Source organism: Myodes glareolus, chromosome 10, assembly GCF_982192425.1.
Source record: "Myodes glareolus chromosome 10, mMyoGla1.1, whole genome shotgun sequence".
In the NCBI taxonomy this organism is placed as follows: domain Eukaryota; kingdom Metazoa; phylum Chordata; class Mammalia; order Rodentia; family Cricetidae; genus Myodes; species Myodes glareolus.
The window spans coordinates 52,040,223-52,055,423 of record NC_142035.1 but is presented as its reverse complement, the minus strand read 5'-3'; the positions used below and the strand labels follow the sequence as shown (position 1 = coordinate 52,055,423).

At 44.0% G+C, this 15,201-nt stretch overlaps 1 protein-coding gene and 1 pseudogene across 1 annotated transcript in view; both read left to right on the top strand.

The window, feature by feature from the left end:
• The first annotated feature begins 699 nt into the window (after nucleotides 1–699).
• On the top strand, nucleotides 700–1,262 carry LOC125416877 (large ribosomal subunit protein uL14 pseudogene; annotated as a pseudogene).
• A 13,515-nt stretch (nucleotides 1,263–14,777) lies between these two features.
• Usp8 (ubiquitin specific peptidase 8) overlaps nucleotides 14,778–15,201 on the top strand; it is a 56,547-nt gene continuing 56,123 nt past the window's right edge. The window contains exon 1 of the mRNA XM_048460027.3: nucleotides 14,778–14,796. The gene's annotated coding sequence lies outside the window, so the exon portion shown is untranslated. The remainder of the gene's footprint in view (nucleotides 14,797–15,201) is intronic.

The window sequence follows — 15,201 nt, the reverse complement described above, 5'->3', positions numbered from 1 at the left end:
ATAAAGGGGGAAAAGATATGTGACAATTGAAATTATTAAGTAACTAAATTTTTGTTCATGAATTTTTTTCCAGTTCATCTAGAGACACTGTATTAGTTCCTTCTCTGTTGCTGGAAGAAACTACCCAACAGCAGCAACTTAGGAAAGATCTTTGTTTTGTTTCGTTTTTGTTTTCTTGACCACAGTTCTGGAGAGATAGCGTTCATCATCAGGAGGAAGCCATGACAGCAGAAGCAGGAAGCAGCCCTGGCAGTCAAGAAGCAGAGAACACATTTCACCCCCACACAGGAAACAGAAAACAGGAAGTAGGACCAAGATGTAATGGTCACCTTCACTGGCACACTTCCTCCAGAAAGGTTCCACCTTCTGAAGGTTCCATTACCTCCCCAGATAGGGCCACCATCTGGTGGCCAAGTGTTCAAATACAAGAGCCTTTTTGCAAAAGTAGGGAGGTGGGGGGAGGGGGACACAGCGGGGAGTAAACTCCTTACTCATAAACACTCATCATTTAGAAGAAATAGTTCACTCACTCACACACACACACACACACCAAAAACAAGGAAACCCCACAACCTTTAATACAGACATCTGAGTGACAGATGAAGAAAGCCCTGATAAGCTAACTTTTAAAGAGTGAAAGTATGCTTCATATCAAAGATTTATTTTGTTGTTGCTTGTTTGATCTGTTTTGAGACAGCATCATATTATATAGCCCAGGCTGGCCTTGAGCTTGTGGTCTTTATGCCTCAGGAGTGCAGCTGTTGGGATTAGAAGCAATCACTATGTCTGGGTATTATAAATTCTTGATTTTAAAAATAATGCATTATGGTTCAAGATGCCGAAATAAGGACATATGTGGTGGGTCCTCCGGAGCAAAATTCCAGGTTTCCCTGAGTCTTCTGGTAGGAGCCATGACCAACTGTGCTGACAGTACGGGGGGCCAAAAATATACATACCAGCTCTGTGAAGGGAACCAAGGGACGAGTGAACAGACTTTCTGCTGTTGGTATGGACAGAATGGTGATGGTCACAGTTAAGAAAGGCAAACCAGAACTAAGAAAAAAGCCCAACCAGCAGTGGTAATTCAACAACAAAATTCATATTGAACAAAAGATGGGGTGTTTCTTTATTTTGAAGACAATGCAGGGGTCATGGTAAACAATAAAGGTGAGGTGAAAGGTTCCGCTATCACAAATCCAGTTGCAAAGGAATGTGTAGACTTGTGACCCAGGATTGCATCTAATGCAGGCAGCAGTGCATGACTCTCCAATGCGTTTATAAAATATATCCGTTAAAAAGTAAAAAGAAAAAAACCATTATTTTCTCAGAAAATGTACAATCTGATAGGAATTCCCTTTCCCTGAAAATGGAATTTGGAGAGAAATGGCATTCTAAATAACATTAAACTTCTAACCCAAGAGCACAGTGTATCTTTCCACCTAATCCTATTTTTTTAAATAAAAATATTTATGTGTATGTGTGTGTGCCTGTGTGTATGTATGTGCACCATGTGTGTGCGGGAGCCCACAAAAGTTCAAAAGAGGACACCAGATTCCCTGGAACTGGAGTTATAGGCAGTTGTGAGCTGACTTGAGGGTGTGAGGAATTGAACTTGGGTCCTCTGCAAGAGCAGTGAGTGCTCTTAACCACTGAGCCATCCCTGCAACCCTCTCACTTCTAGATTATATGAAGTTTTGATGATTCTGCCTTTAGGCTGGGATTCAGCCTTCCCAAAGGAGCCCGAATAGGGAGAAATGATTCTTTTCCTCTTTCAGTATACACTTCCCAGTATAGCACAGGGGTGGGTTTCCCAGTACAGTTCAAGTATGCACTTCACAGCACAACTCAAAAATAAACTCTTCCAATACCTGACACTGCAAATAAATTATTTTTTAATTGGGCAATTTTTTTAATTGGAAAAGGAAAGATAAGGATCACAAGGTTGTATTTCACTATTTTCTGACTTGAGTAAAAATCTTAATATATATGATTACCCGGCAAATTTTCTCATTAACTTTGGCCTTCTATAGCTTTGTCATAAGGCCTAGGAAAGGTCTTCACACCAGATACTATGCTGTAGAGGGCATGGTATGTATATGTTATAGCATGCGCGTGCACACACACACACACATACACACACCTCTTTTAAATGTGTGGTCACTCATCCTATAATCCTAACATTAGGGAAACGGAGGTAGGAGTGTGAAGCCTACTTGAGCTTCATGGTGAGTTCTAGGCAGCTTAGATTGTATAGCATGTGCCTATTTGGCCTTAAAATCCTAGAGGTAAATATAAGTGTCTCACTCACTACATAACTTAGGATGGCCTTGAACTCACAATTCTTCTGCCTCACCCTCTCAAGTGTTGAGGCACCAGCATGCCTAGGGTAGAACATTCTTAACACAAGAGTGCTTCTGAAGCTCGGCTTAAACAACCGCTCCCATGGCTAGGTACATCCAGCTCCCAGGAAGTACTTCTGGCCCCCACAACTCTTGATCTGTCTTGAAACAAAAAAACCCGTTTCAATGACTCAAAGCAAAGATGCTTACACTTTTCAAATCAGACTCTTATACTATTAAAAACTGAGAGTCCACAATAAAAAGAAAACAGGCACAGGCTAGGACAAAACATTTGTTAAAGGTTTGGGTATTAAAGAGCACTATTCAAAATATACAAAGAACTTTATGGTTTTCTTTTTCTTTTTTTGTTTTGTTTTTCGAGACAGGGTTTCTCTGTGGCTTTGGAGACTGTTCTGGCACTAGCTCCTGTAAACCAGGCTGGCCTTGAACTCACAGAGATCCTCCTGCCTCTGCCTTCCAAGTGCTGGGATTAAAGGCGTGCACCACCACCGCCCAGCGAACTTTATGATTTTCAAAACCTGATTTTAAAAGTCAGCTAGACCTAGTTGACATAGACAGATAGTCCCAGCAGCTCAGGAAACTCAGGCAGTAAGGTCACAAGTTCAAGGTCTGCCTGCCTGCTTGCCAGAGTTACAGAATGAGTTCAGCAGTGTCAGTGTCCAGATTTAAAAAAGAAAAAAAAAGCTAGCCGGGCAGTGGTGGCGCACGCCTTTAATCCCAGCACTCAGGAGTCTGAGACAGGCAGATCTCTGTAAATTCGAGACCTGCCTGATCTACAAGAGCTGATTCCAGGACAGGCTCCAAAGCTACAGAGAAACCCTGTGTCGGGGGGGGGGGGGGAAGAAAAAAGGCATAAGAAGGTCTACAGCTTAGTGGCAGAGAGGACTTGCTTTGCATGTACAAGGCTCTGGATTCAATCCTCAGTACTATAACTAACCAAACCCCTCAACATCATTCTGCTGATTAGAATTTTGTCAACTTGATACAAACTAAAGTTATATGAAAAAAGTGAGTCTCAGTTGAGAAAATGCCTCCATTTGATTGGTCTCTAGGCAGCCTGTGAGACATTTTCTTGATTAATGATTGATGTGGGAGTGCCCAGTCCACTATAGACAGCACCATCCCTGGGCAGGAGGCGGTGGGTCATATAAGAAAGCAAGCTGAGCTTGCATGGAGATTGAGCCAATAAGCTGCACTCCGAGGTCCTTGCTTCAGTTCCTTCTCCTGTTTTCCTGCCCTGATTTTCCTCTGTGACAGACTGCCATCAGGACGTGCAAGCCTCTCCTCCCTGGGTTGTTTTGGGGCAGTGTGTTAACATAGCAATAGAAAGTAAGCTAGGCCACCCTCTAAGGAAGACACACAACCAGCAAATGAATGTATAAAAAGATGTTCCACATCATATGTTGTGATGGCTGAACTTAGTTGTTGACTTGACTGAGTTGAGAGACTGTAAACTTGGTGGAAGTACTCTTCTAGGTGTGTCCCTGAGAATATTCCTTCCATAAGTGTTTGGTATGTGGGTCTGTGAAGTGAGTAAGAAAGTCATCCTCAAAGGGAACAGCATGCCTGGCAGGCTGAGACTTGCCGAGGATGGATAGGAGAGACTGACAGTTGTTCTCATGCTTGGCACTGCTTGGGCAAGTTTGTGGTTTGTGGCTGCCATTGCCCGTGGATGTTAGATGCCACATTCTTTAGCCTTTGAATGCAGACTTGTACTTTCCAGGGCTTCAGGCTTGGACTGGGACTTCATAATCTATCCCTGTTGTTTTGAGTCATCTAGCTTCTTGGACTGGGAAGCTACTGGTTCCAACAGGTTCTCCGGCCAGCAGAATGCCATTGTGTGACTATGCTTTCTCTGATAGCCAGTCACTATGAAATCCATTCCTACACACCACTGATTCTATTCCTTAAGTCACGGGTTCTGTTCTTGGAGCTAATATTCTAGGTTGTTCTCTGTGGTTAAAATCATTATCAAAAGCAATTTGGGGAGGAAGAGGTTAATTTTATCTTACAGCTACGGTTCATCATGAAAAGAAGTTAGGGCAAGAATTCAAGGCAGGAACCAAAGCAAAGAATATGAAGGAACACTGCTACTGGCTTGCTTTCCAAGCCTTGCTCAACTTTCTTTCTTTTGGGGGTGGGAGATGGGGATTGTGGGGGGGAGTTGTCATTGTTGTTGTTGTTGTTGTTGTTTAAGACAGAGTCTCACTGTGTAGTCCTGGCTGACCTGTAACTTTCTATGTAAGTCTGTCCTTAAGCTCAGAGATCCACCTGCTTCTCCCTCGCAAGTGCTGGCACTAAAGGTGTGTGCCACCAAACCTAGCAATTGGCTTTCTTACATAATTCAGGATGATCTGCCCAGGGTTGGTACTGTTCAGAGTATGCTGGGCTTTCCCACATCAATCATTAATCAAGAAATGTCCCCACAACCTTGCCTATAGGCCAATCTGATAGAGGCATTATCTTAATTGAGATTCCCTCTTCAGAGATGATTTTAGTTTGTGTCAAGTTGGAAAAAAAACCCTAACCAATACAGTTGAACCTTTATTATCTTTCTTTTTTTAAGTTTTTTTTTTTTGAGACAGGGTTTCTCTGTAGCTTTGGAGCCTGTCCTGGAAATGGCTCTTGTAAACCAGGCTGGCCTCAAACTCACAGAGATCCACTTGCCTCTGCCTCCCGAGTGCTGGGATTAAAGGCATGCACCATCACCACCTGGCTGACCCTTTGTTATCTTAACTCTCAAATATATTACTATTAAACCCTGACCTTTTTAGTCAGGCTTGGTGGGGTGCACAAGCTCTCAGGAAGGCAGAGTCAAGCAGATAGCTCTGAGTTCCAGGACAGCTAAAGTGGCATAGTGAGACACTGTATCAAAAAAGGAAAAATAAGACAAAGAAAGCATGACCTTACCTTTTTCCTCAAAAGCTCATATTAATAAGATAAGATAAAATAATGTTCAACTTTAAAGGTTTCACAGTCTTCAAAAAATTCAAACACTTTCAAAGTTCAACCTCTTTAAAATATCCAATATCTCTTAAGAGTTCAAAGTCTCTCAACTATAGTCTCCTGTAAAATAAAAAAGAAGTTACATACTTTTATTTGAAGAGGGAAGGCCCAGCTAGACATGGTGGCTTTAATCCCAGAACTTGGGAGGCAGATCTCTGTGAATTTGAGGTCAGCCTGGTCTATGGAGTGAGTTCCACCACAGTGAAACCCTTTCTCAAAACAAAGAATAAAACAAAACAAAAAAGGAAGACCCATGGCACAATCACAATCAAAGTAAAGTAAAACCAAACTCCACCAGTGTACATAGTTCAGTGGTCAATAGCTGGGACTCAATCATGATCTTCTGGGAGCCAAAGCGTTCTGGTCGTCTCACCTCTCTGGGTCTGAGGTTTGAAACATACTTAGCTTGTTTTATAAACTCAGGCTAGTACCAGTATACACCTGCCACTGTTGACTGTCATCCCACTGTCCTGGCATTCCCAATATGCCAGGGTCTCCACTGCAACTGAGGCTGCGCCTTTGCCAATGACCCTTCCTGTCCTCTCTTCAGGGACTCCAACCCTGCCACAGAGCTAAAGCCCTATCTGCTCTCCATGAGCCCTTCTTGCCTTTAAAACCAATACCATGAGGAAGACTCTGATGCATTTCCAAGTTTGGTTGCCATCTTGAGATGCAGCTTTGGTGACCCTCTGTACCACAACCTCTTCATGCTGACCCAGAGGAAATCTTTCAGTGGTGCTGATCTCTTGTTCATCACAGCTGACTCATTATCCCTAGCTGTGTGAACTCATAGTCTCAATTCAGGATAGTACAGGGACAGCCTCAATAGAGCCATTGCTTAGCTCTAAAATGCCCTAGGAGGAAAGTGCAGAAATGTAGACATGTATTGATTCCTTTTCCATTACTTGCTAAGTTTGTCCTGTTTAGCTGGAAGGAAACTTCCCTTTCCATCTTTGTAACATGAGGGGCCTGCTTGTTGGGGTTTCTGTCCCGCCCGGCTACCCCACAGCAGGCAAATCCCAAAGAAAATCACAGAGTCTATATTAGGTTATAAACTGATTGGCCCATTAGGTCAGGCTACTTATTAGCTCTTATAACTTATGTTACCCCATTATCCTTATCTACGTTAGCCACATGGCTCAGTACCTTTTCCAGCTGGGCAGCTTACATCTTTCCTCTCCGGTGGTCTGGGCAGAACTGCGAAGGGAGCTTCCTGCTTGCAGAATACTCCCAGTCTCTTTGCTCCACCTCTACTTCCTGTCTGGCTTTCCCGCCTATACTGCCTGCCTGGCCAATCAGCGTTTTTTTAAAATATGATTGACAGAATACAGATAATTCTCCCGCACCACATCTTGACCCTGAGCACTGAAGAGCAGACAAGACAGATCTTACCTTAAACTCCGGGCCTGAGTATCCAGTCCCCTCTTCATAATGAGATCTATTTGAGGGCCGCCTGCACAGCCCACATCTGAAAGGCCTAGCACTGAGTCCTCTCCTCTCTGTACCCACATCTTCCTCTTCTGGTGTTCTTCCTAATGAATGGCCCCATCAGTAACTAAAGGCTCGAGTGGGCTAATGCCACTAGGTATTTTCCCTCTACTTATATTTCACATCCTCCCTCTCCACAAATCATCAAAGCCTTTGACCTTGTACATTTCACTTTCTTCTACTGCCAATCTGACCCAAGACTGTAAATTACCCACCCCCATCAAGTGTAGTTTCTGGCTTCCTGGCTTTCCCAACCTTTCTCTGTCTACCTTCAAGCTATTCTCTCCCATAGCAACAGAGGTTATCTTTAGAAAAGAAAATTGGGTTTTTGTTAAAAACCCTTCAAATGATTTTCCCAGCTTTCATGATTAAAATAAAATAAAATCCTCTACAATATATAGTCTATAAGACCCCTAATAATTTGGTCCCAGGCTATCTCAGTAGACACCATCAGTTTCTATGTTTTTCCTAATACTCGTTTTTCTTGCCTTGCGGACTTCAAATAAGATATTCCTTTACCTAGAAAGTTTTTTCTTCCCACCATTCACTGTTCTCCTACTTAACTCCCATTAGACATCAAAAAAGTAAGCAATAGACTCTAGTTAATATTTTAGAGGATCGAGTATATGCCAAGAACTTCTTATGTACTAAATATTCTAATCCTCACACCACCCTATGAAATAGATGTTCTCTCTTATTGTCAGTTCTAATTTACAAAACTGAAGTGTAAGAACATTTGGTCGGGATCACAAGGCTGTCAACCAGCAACACCAGGACTCCAAACACACATTCATGGCTGGAGCGAGGATCCGTTAGTAAAACGCTTGTAGCATAAGTGTTGTAATTTAACAAAACGGGGCTTGGGGAGGACGAGAAAGAAGACACCACGTGACAGAGTTCACATGGAGGGGTTTTTATTAGGAGAAAGGGCACGTAAAGAGAGGGAAGGGGATGGGGGAGACCGGTATCTGGGGTCAGGAGCAGCAGAGAGAAGAGAAAGGAAGAGAGAGAGGAGACAAAGAGGCAGGCAGAGAAGGGGACAGAGGGAGGGAGAGAGAGGGAGGGAGGGAGAGAGGGAGGGAGGGAGGGAGGGAGAGAGAGAGAGAGAGAGAGAGAGAGAGAGAGAGAGAGAGAGAGAGAGAGAGAAAGAGAGAGAGAAACAGATACAGAGAGACAGAGAAAGGGAGATGGGATGTGGGCAGGGCCCTTTTTTTTTAAAAAAAGGAAACGTAGCGAATGTGTATAGGAGGTGCTCTTAGTGACTGAAGCTGAGGATGTATTCTGTTAGGACCCCAAGGGCAGGCCAGAACAGATGCCTAAATACTATCATTCCTCCCTTTTGTTTGTTATAAAAAGGTGAGGAGTTAGAAAGGGGTAGCAAGTGAGGTGAGGATGAGCACGCAGTGCTCTCAAGACTACTTTCTGCTGACCCGGGGGGGAGGGCGTCATTCATCTTTGGGGGTCCTGAGAAAGCTGGGGTTCTGGCCATGTCCTGGTGTATCTAACTGTTTCACTTCACTGTCCAGGTTCTGTGGAACTGTCAGGTACCACCTGAACCTGGCAAAATGCTGTTCAAGGTGGATCCAAGTTGACTCCCTAGATGTTAAGGTTTCCTATCACCACAGCATCACCAAGGCATGTTTGATGGTCTTGTACCTCCAGCTCTATGGCCAACAGCTGGTAGTCCTGCAAGAAGAGCTGATTAGGAATGGTCAGTGGGTCTCCACACACAAAAAAGAAATCCCAATGTGAGCAAGGAAGTATAAATGATGATCCAGTTCCCATGAATGAGGCAGAGAAGACGCAAGGGTCTGCATTTCCTAGCATCCCAGTAATTCAGAGAGGGTCACTTTCAAGTTAGACACAGGCCACCCTGTGGATCATCACCAAAGGGCGGTGCCCAGGGCTCTGAGCCTGAGAGAACCACAATCACCTTCTACCAGGACCTCGAGAAAAAACAGAAGACAAGGAGAGAACTGTGCTCCAGAAAGGAAGCTTCACATCCAGCAGAACGGTCAGAGGCAGGTACCCTGCCGGAGACCCAATTGCCAATACTGAATGGAAGGCAAAGCCGCCAGTGAACGAGAAAGCAGATTTGCTGCAGGTGGAAGAAGCGGATCTGCTGAGGGTAGAACAGGTGGGTAGGATCCCAGCATGAAGTGATTGCCTTTTGGTGAGCTCTGCCACTGAGCGAACATGCCGTATGCCACAGAGTTAGTGTAAGGTTTGCTGGGGGAGAGGGAAAGCGGAAGAGTGAACAGATGAAGGGGTGATAGATACCTCCTTCCATCTATCAGGATCGCTGGCAGAATGTTGCAGAAGTCCCGTAAAATATCAGGATAAAGAGTGCTTGGAAGTGGATTTTTGGTAGGCTTATTCCCCATGAGTGAGGCAGAACAAGATCCAAGATGACTTTTTATCAAGCGAGGATCGTGAGAAAGGTACAAGCCACCCTGGAGAGTCACCACTCAAAGGGCGGGGGGCCATAGGGCAAAGCCATAGGCCCAAAGGACCAAAGGATCTGAGAAAGGCACAGGCCACCCAGTGAGTCATCATGCAAAGGGTGGTAACCATGGGCTCTGAGCCCGAGAGAGAGCTGTGGTTGCCTGGTACCAGGACTGAACGAAGCCAAAAGGTGAGAAACCACACTTGAGAGACAAGACGAGTCCTCACTCGTATGAGATAGCCAGTGTGTAGTACAAGGGCTGGCTTTGTACCCCACAACTGGCAAACCCCAAAGAAAATCACAGACAGGACTCCATAAGATTACAAACTGATTGGCCCATTAGGTCAGGCTACTTATTAGCTCTTATAACTTATGTTACCCCATTATCCTTATCTACAGTAGCCACATGGCTCAGTACCTTTTCCAGCTGGGCAGCTTACATCTTTCCTCTCCGGTGGTCTGGGCAGAACTGCGGAGGGAGTTTCCTGCTTCCCAGAATACTCCCAGTCTCTTTGCTCCACCTCTACTTCCTGTCTGGCTTTCCCGCCTATACTGCCTGCCTGGCCAATCAGCGTTTTATTAAAATATGATTGACAGAATACAGACAATTCTCCCACATTATTTCCCTCTTTTTTTAAAAAAACAAAGGAAAATACCCATAGTCCATTTGTTGGGAATGTGGGCATAGTATTTCAGGCTACTTCCTGCTGGTTGGGGGCGCTGATGATCTTATGGGGACGTAAAGAAAATTTAGAGTTATAATCAAGTTCTGACAGGAGTATCCTGTGAGTCTTGATCATCTCAGGCAGCAGTCTTGAACCTGTTCTGGATGAAGAACTCAGACATCTGGGCCATCTGTTCCTGTCGGAGATTTCTCAGGTGGCCTCCCTTGATCAAAGCTGATTTTTCTTAACTCAGAATGAATCCACAGCCTCTCATTTTCTGTGGAAACAAAAGCAAAATCTCTTCTCCAAAGTAACATACCTTTTGACTTCAGTTTTGAAGCCAAGGTATTTTCAAAATGCCTATCTTGGGTTAGTTCAGCAGCATTTATAAACAAAAGTCTTTTAGCAGCTGTTGCTCCTTCCTCAGCATTCAAACAATTCAAAGAGAGCATAATAACATACAGTATCAAGATTCTCTGTTTATTTTCCATCTTTATACGGCTTTATATTAAATTCTATGTCTTTTATTTTTACTTTTACTTTTTGAGACAGGTTCTCTGTATATCTTTGTCCTGGAATAACTCTGTAGACCAGGCTGTCCTTGAACTCACAGAGATCCACCAGTCTCTGCCTCCCCAGTGCTAGGATTAAAGGCATGTGCTGCCACACCTTGAACTCACAGAGATCTGTCTCTGCCTCCCAGGCATTGGGATTAAAGGTGTGTCCTACCATACCTTGAGGTCATAGAGGTTAACCTACCTCTGCTTCCCAAGTGTTGGGATTAAAGGTATGTACCACCACACCTAACTACTTTCTTTCTTCCTCTTTTACCCTAAGAACTTTAACCTTTAGTCTGCATATACTTTTAACACATAGTAAACCATTTAGAGGTTTTCTTCGTCTTTGAACCTCTCTTTACTGTATCTCTCTCTCTTTTTTTCTGACCACATGAGTCTAAAACCGTGGCTTTGACGGTTAGACCCAGCCCATTATTTACCTTTCCAGCCTCATGGCTGAGGTACCAGCCAGAGCTGTGTTCACTGCCACAACTCTATGGCGTTTCAAGGTCCTTGCTAGCAAGCAAGCCTCAGCATTCTGCTCACAGACCACACTCAGTAGGACTGCCTGCCTGAAAGAGTCAGAGATTGCCCTGGCAGGACAGCCCAGAAAGCCAGCATTTTAAAACAGCGCAGCTTTTTTCCTGCTACGGCTGAAAACCGAAAAGCATGCATTCAGTTTTTCACCAACACCGTTTAAGTGTTTCGTGGCAGGACCTCTTAATGAGCTACAAAGTTTTGCAGCTAAAGCTGAGTCAGGAAGCCTCTCTTAGATGAGAGCATTTGCTTGCCTCTAGCAAGCAGAGCAGACCTGAGAAATTGCTGCTACCAAGAAAACATGCTTTATTCTTTCCCAAACTTTCTCAGGCTTTCTGTGGATTCATTTATCCACGTTGGGCACCATATCCCACATCACCAGTGCAGGTTTTGAATGAAGGAACCCATTGAATGAAGGCTCCTGACATGCCACAAAACGGCCTGCAGGCAGGAGAACCTTTCCTGGTCATGGAACCAATGTTGTAACTTAGAAAAAAAGGTAGCACGAGAGAGAAAGATGCCATGCGACAGAGCTCTTGTGGAGGGGTTTTTTATTGGGGGGGGAAGTAAATGGAAAAAGGGGGAGGAGAGAGGGAAGACTGGCCTCTGGAGACAGGAGCAGCAGAAGAAAAGAGAGAGGCAGAGAGAGAAGGCGAGGAGACAGAAGATAGGCAGAGGGGGAGAGAGAGAGAGAGAGAGAGAGAGAGAGAGAGAGAGAGAGAGAGAGAGAGAGAGAGAAGGGAAATGGGCAGGGCCCTTTTAACAGGGAACGTAGTGAAGGTGCACAGGAGGTGCTCTTGGTGGCTACTGCTGAGGATGTAGACTATCAGAACCCAAGACCAAGAGCAGGTTAGTACAGATGCCTGAATACTAACAATAAGCACAAGGACCTGAGCCAATCCCAGTACCTACAGAAAATCCACTAAAAAGCATACAGGTATGTAGTAAGGAGGGGGCTAGTTTATTCCCGGCCGCTTAGCCCCGAAATAGTCACACAGGAGTTGTATTAATTAAGTCATTGCTTGGCCCATTAGCTCTAGCTTCTTATTGGCTAACTCTTACATATTAATTTAACCCATTTTTATTAATGTGTGTATCTCCACGTGGCTGTGGCTTACTAGCTAAAGTTCTGGCATCTGTCTCCGACAGGGCTACATGGCTTCTCTCAGCCTTTCTCCCAGCATTTAGTTTAGTTTTCCCCATCTAGCTCTGTTCCACTACAGCTCTGCTATAGGTCCAAAGCAGTTCCTTTATTAACCAATGATATTCACAGCATACAGAGGGAAATCCCACATCACAGATATATATTCCACTCAGGGGAGGACCCATTGAATTCACTATCTAGCCATCCTAACCAAAACAATGAGCTATGAGTTAGATGAAAGACCTTATATCAAAACATAGGGTAGAGATTGATTGAGGAAAACACCCAATATCAACCTCTGACCTACATACACACACGCACACGCACACACGCCATGGACATGGGCTAAAAAAAAATCCTGCATTTGTGCTCTTTGGTATTACACTCTGCTGCCTCACCATTTCATGTTCACTACAAACTCAAAAGGTATTCGATAAACAGATAGAAAAGAAAGAGAAAAAAGAAAGAGTAAAGTTAAAGGATTCTTGGATTGTATTTGTCAAATTCTGATCTTAATTTGAGGCTTTGTTGTCTCATCATTGGTCAAAGGTTTAACTTCTTCACTCTGACATCATTTGTACAGGAAAGCTGGTTCCTGATAAGCCTTTCAATCAGACAAAACAAGGGGGTGAACAGATGGCTCAGAGGTCTCAGAGGTTAGTAGCACTTATGGCTCTTGCAGAGGACCCAAGGTTTGGTTCCCAGCACCCGCATGGTGTCTCACAATCATCAGTTACTCTACTTCCAGAATCCAACACCTTCTGACCTCTGAAGGCACATCACACTTTGTGCATTTAACATGTGAGGCAAAGCACTTATACACATAAAACAAAACAAACAAATAAATCTTTTAAAAGTTTTATAAAACAGACAATTCAGGATGCACCAAGTGTATGAGGTCAGTAGCAGTGCATGTAAACTGTGAAGACGTGTTCATCAATGTGAGACTTCAGCTGAGCATCTGCATCACTTTGTGTCCCAACAACAGAGGCAAACTGGCAATAGAAGAGTCTGGTGAAAAACAATGGTTTTAATTTAGGCTATATGGGAGCATACATGGGGAGGTCAGAAAATGATTTGTAGATGTCGTTTCTCTACTTCCACCACATGGGTTCAAAGGATCAACCCAAGTCTTCAGGCTTAGCTGCAGGCACTTATACTGGCTAAGCCATCTGACTGGTACAGGTGCAGGGACGATGTTTATGAAGATTCTTGGAAGGCCATTCATAAAGATCAGAAAAAATAGCCTGGCATGCAGACTGGTATTAGCCAGTAGAATACAATGAGACACAGAAATAATTCTGATAGACAATATAAATCCCTAAAGGTCTTTGAAGCTGAAATGCCACAGTCTTGAAAGTAAGGGTTGGTGCCCTATTTGGGGGCTATGAGCGACCGCGTGATGGCGTGAAAAGAAGATTATTGAGAGGCAGGATCTGTAGACAGACACACAATTAAAAGGGAATAACGTTAGTTCTATTGTTACTCCCAAGCTCAACTTTGGAATCACGAGTTTCTTAAAGACAACTCATGATTATTATTTTTGAGACAGCTCTCTACATAACCATGAATGGCATGAAACTAATTATGTATACCAGGCTTGTTTCAAATTCACAGAGATCCGCCTGTTTCTGCTTCCGAGCTTAAGGGATTGAAGGCATGTGCCACCACGTCCTATTTACATCTCATGACTCTAAAAAGTCTGTCCATCTCTTGTTACTCGGATTGCAGCATAGAATGGTTTCACAATTCCGAGGGTTACGAAACCTTGCTGGATCACTGTGAGATAATTAGCACTGTTGGGAAATAATATTTGCTGAGTACTTCTTAAGTCAAACCTCGCCTTTGTAGAGTACAGGCCTAGGAGGCTGTAGTTGGGCCAATTGACTTATTTTCAGCAGAGCCTTCCAGTGTGATTCCTCCTTCCACCCTTGCTGACCCCATGTCCCCCAATTCCAGTCAAACACTCAGAATCCGCTGGCAGAAGTGGGGCGGCACAGAGCTGAGGAATAGGAGGGGGAGGTAGATTGATTTACACTCTGTAGTGAACGAACAAATTAAGTACACAATACGCAGGGGATGTAGAGACAATAACAAGGAAAAGAAATGGGGATCAAGGGAGAGTGAGAGAGACTCTTTCAGAAATGGATGTAGTTCAATGGTAGATTGATTCCCTATCATGCACAAACCCTGGGTTTGATTACCCAGTGATACAAACACATACAAATATAAATCCCAACTGAACATATTAAATATAAATTTTCTTTATATACAAAATATATATCAAATCATATATAATTATGTAATAAATATAAAAGGTAGAGTATATGCAAACTTCTATTTGGAAGGGGAGAGATTTTTTTAAATTGGGTTATGCAGTTATTAGAGCTGGCAAGTTCAGATCAAATAGAACAAGCCAGCATGCTGAAAATTCAGGTGAGAGGTGACGGGGGCTGGAGAGAAGGCTCAGCAGCGGTTAAGAGCACTTGCTGCTTTTGCAGAGAACTCAGGTTAACTGCAGGAATGAATTCCCAGCTAACGAGCAGTCTCAGAGGCTGAAGCAGGAGTGGTGGAGTCCTGAAGACTGAATTAGGTGAGTTCCCTGTCCAGGGCAGAAGCCTCAGGTGCAAGGATCTCTGTGAGCTTTCTCCAGGGTGTTTTGAAGGTGTCTTCCTTGTCAGTGCAGGAGTCAACGGGGAGCTGAGCTCCAAAGTCTCCTTCCAGGCATGTTCCCCCAAAGACAGCAGGAGCATCAGAGCTGATCACACAGTCAGAGTCAGGAGATGGATTTAGAAGTCTTTCTCCTCTCCTGCCCCCTGTAGCAGTTTTGCTACCATTTGTACTCTGAAGTCCAAATTTATAGGGTGCCTCTTATGCCTAGTTGTCCCTGATGGGCTGAATGCAGCTATGCAAACAAAGTGAAAAATTAGGCCCACTCAGGGAAGAGCCGTCAAACCAGTAGGGGAGAGGAAGAGCCCCTGAGTGCCCAGAAAATTAC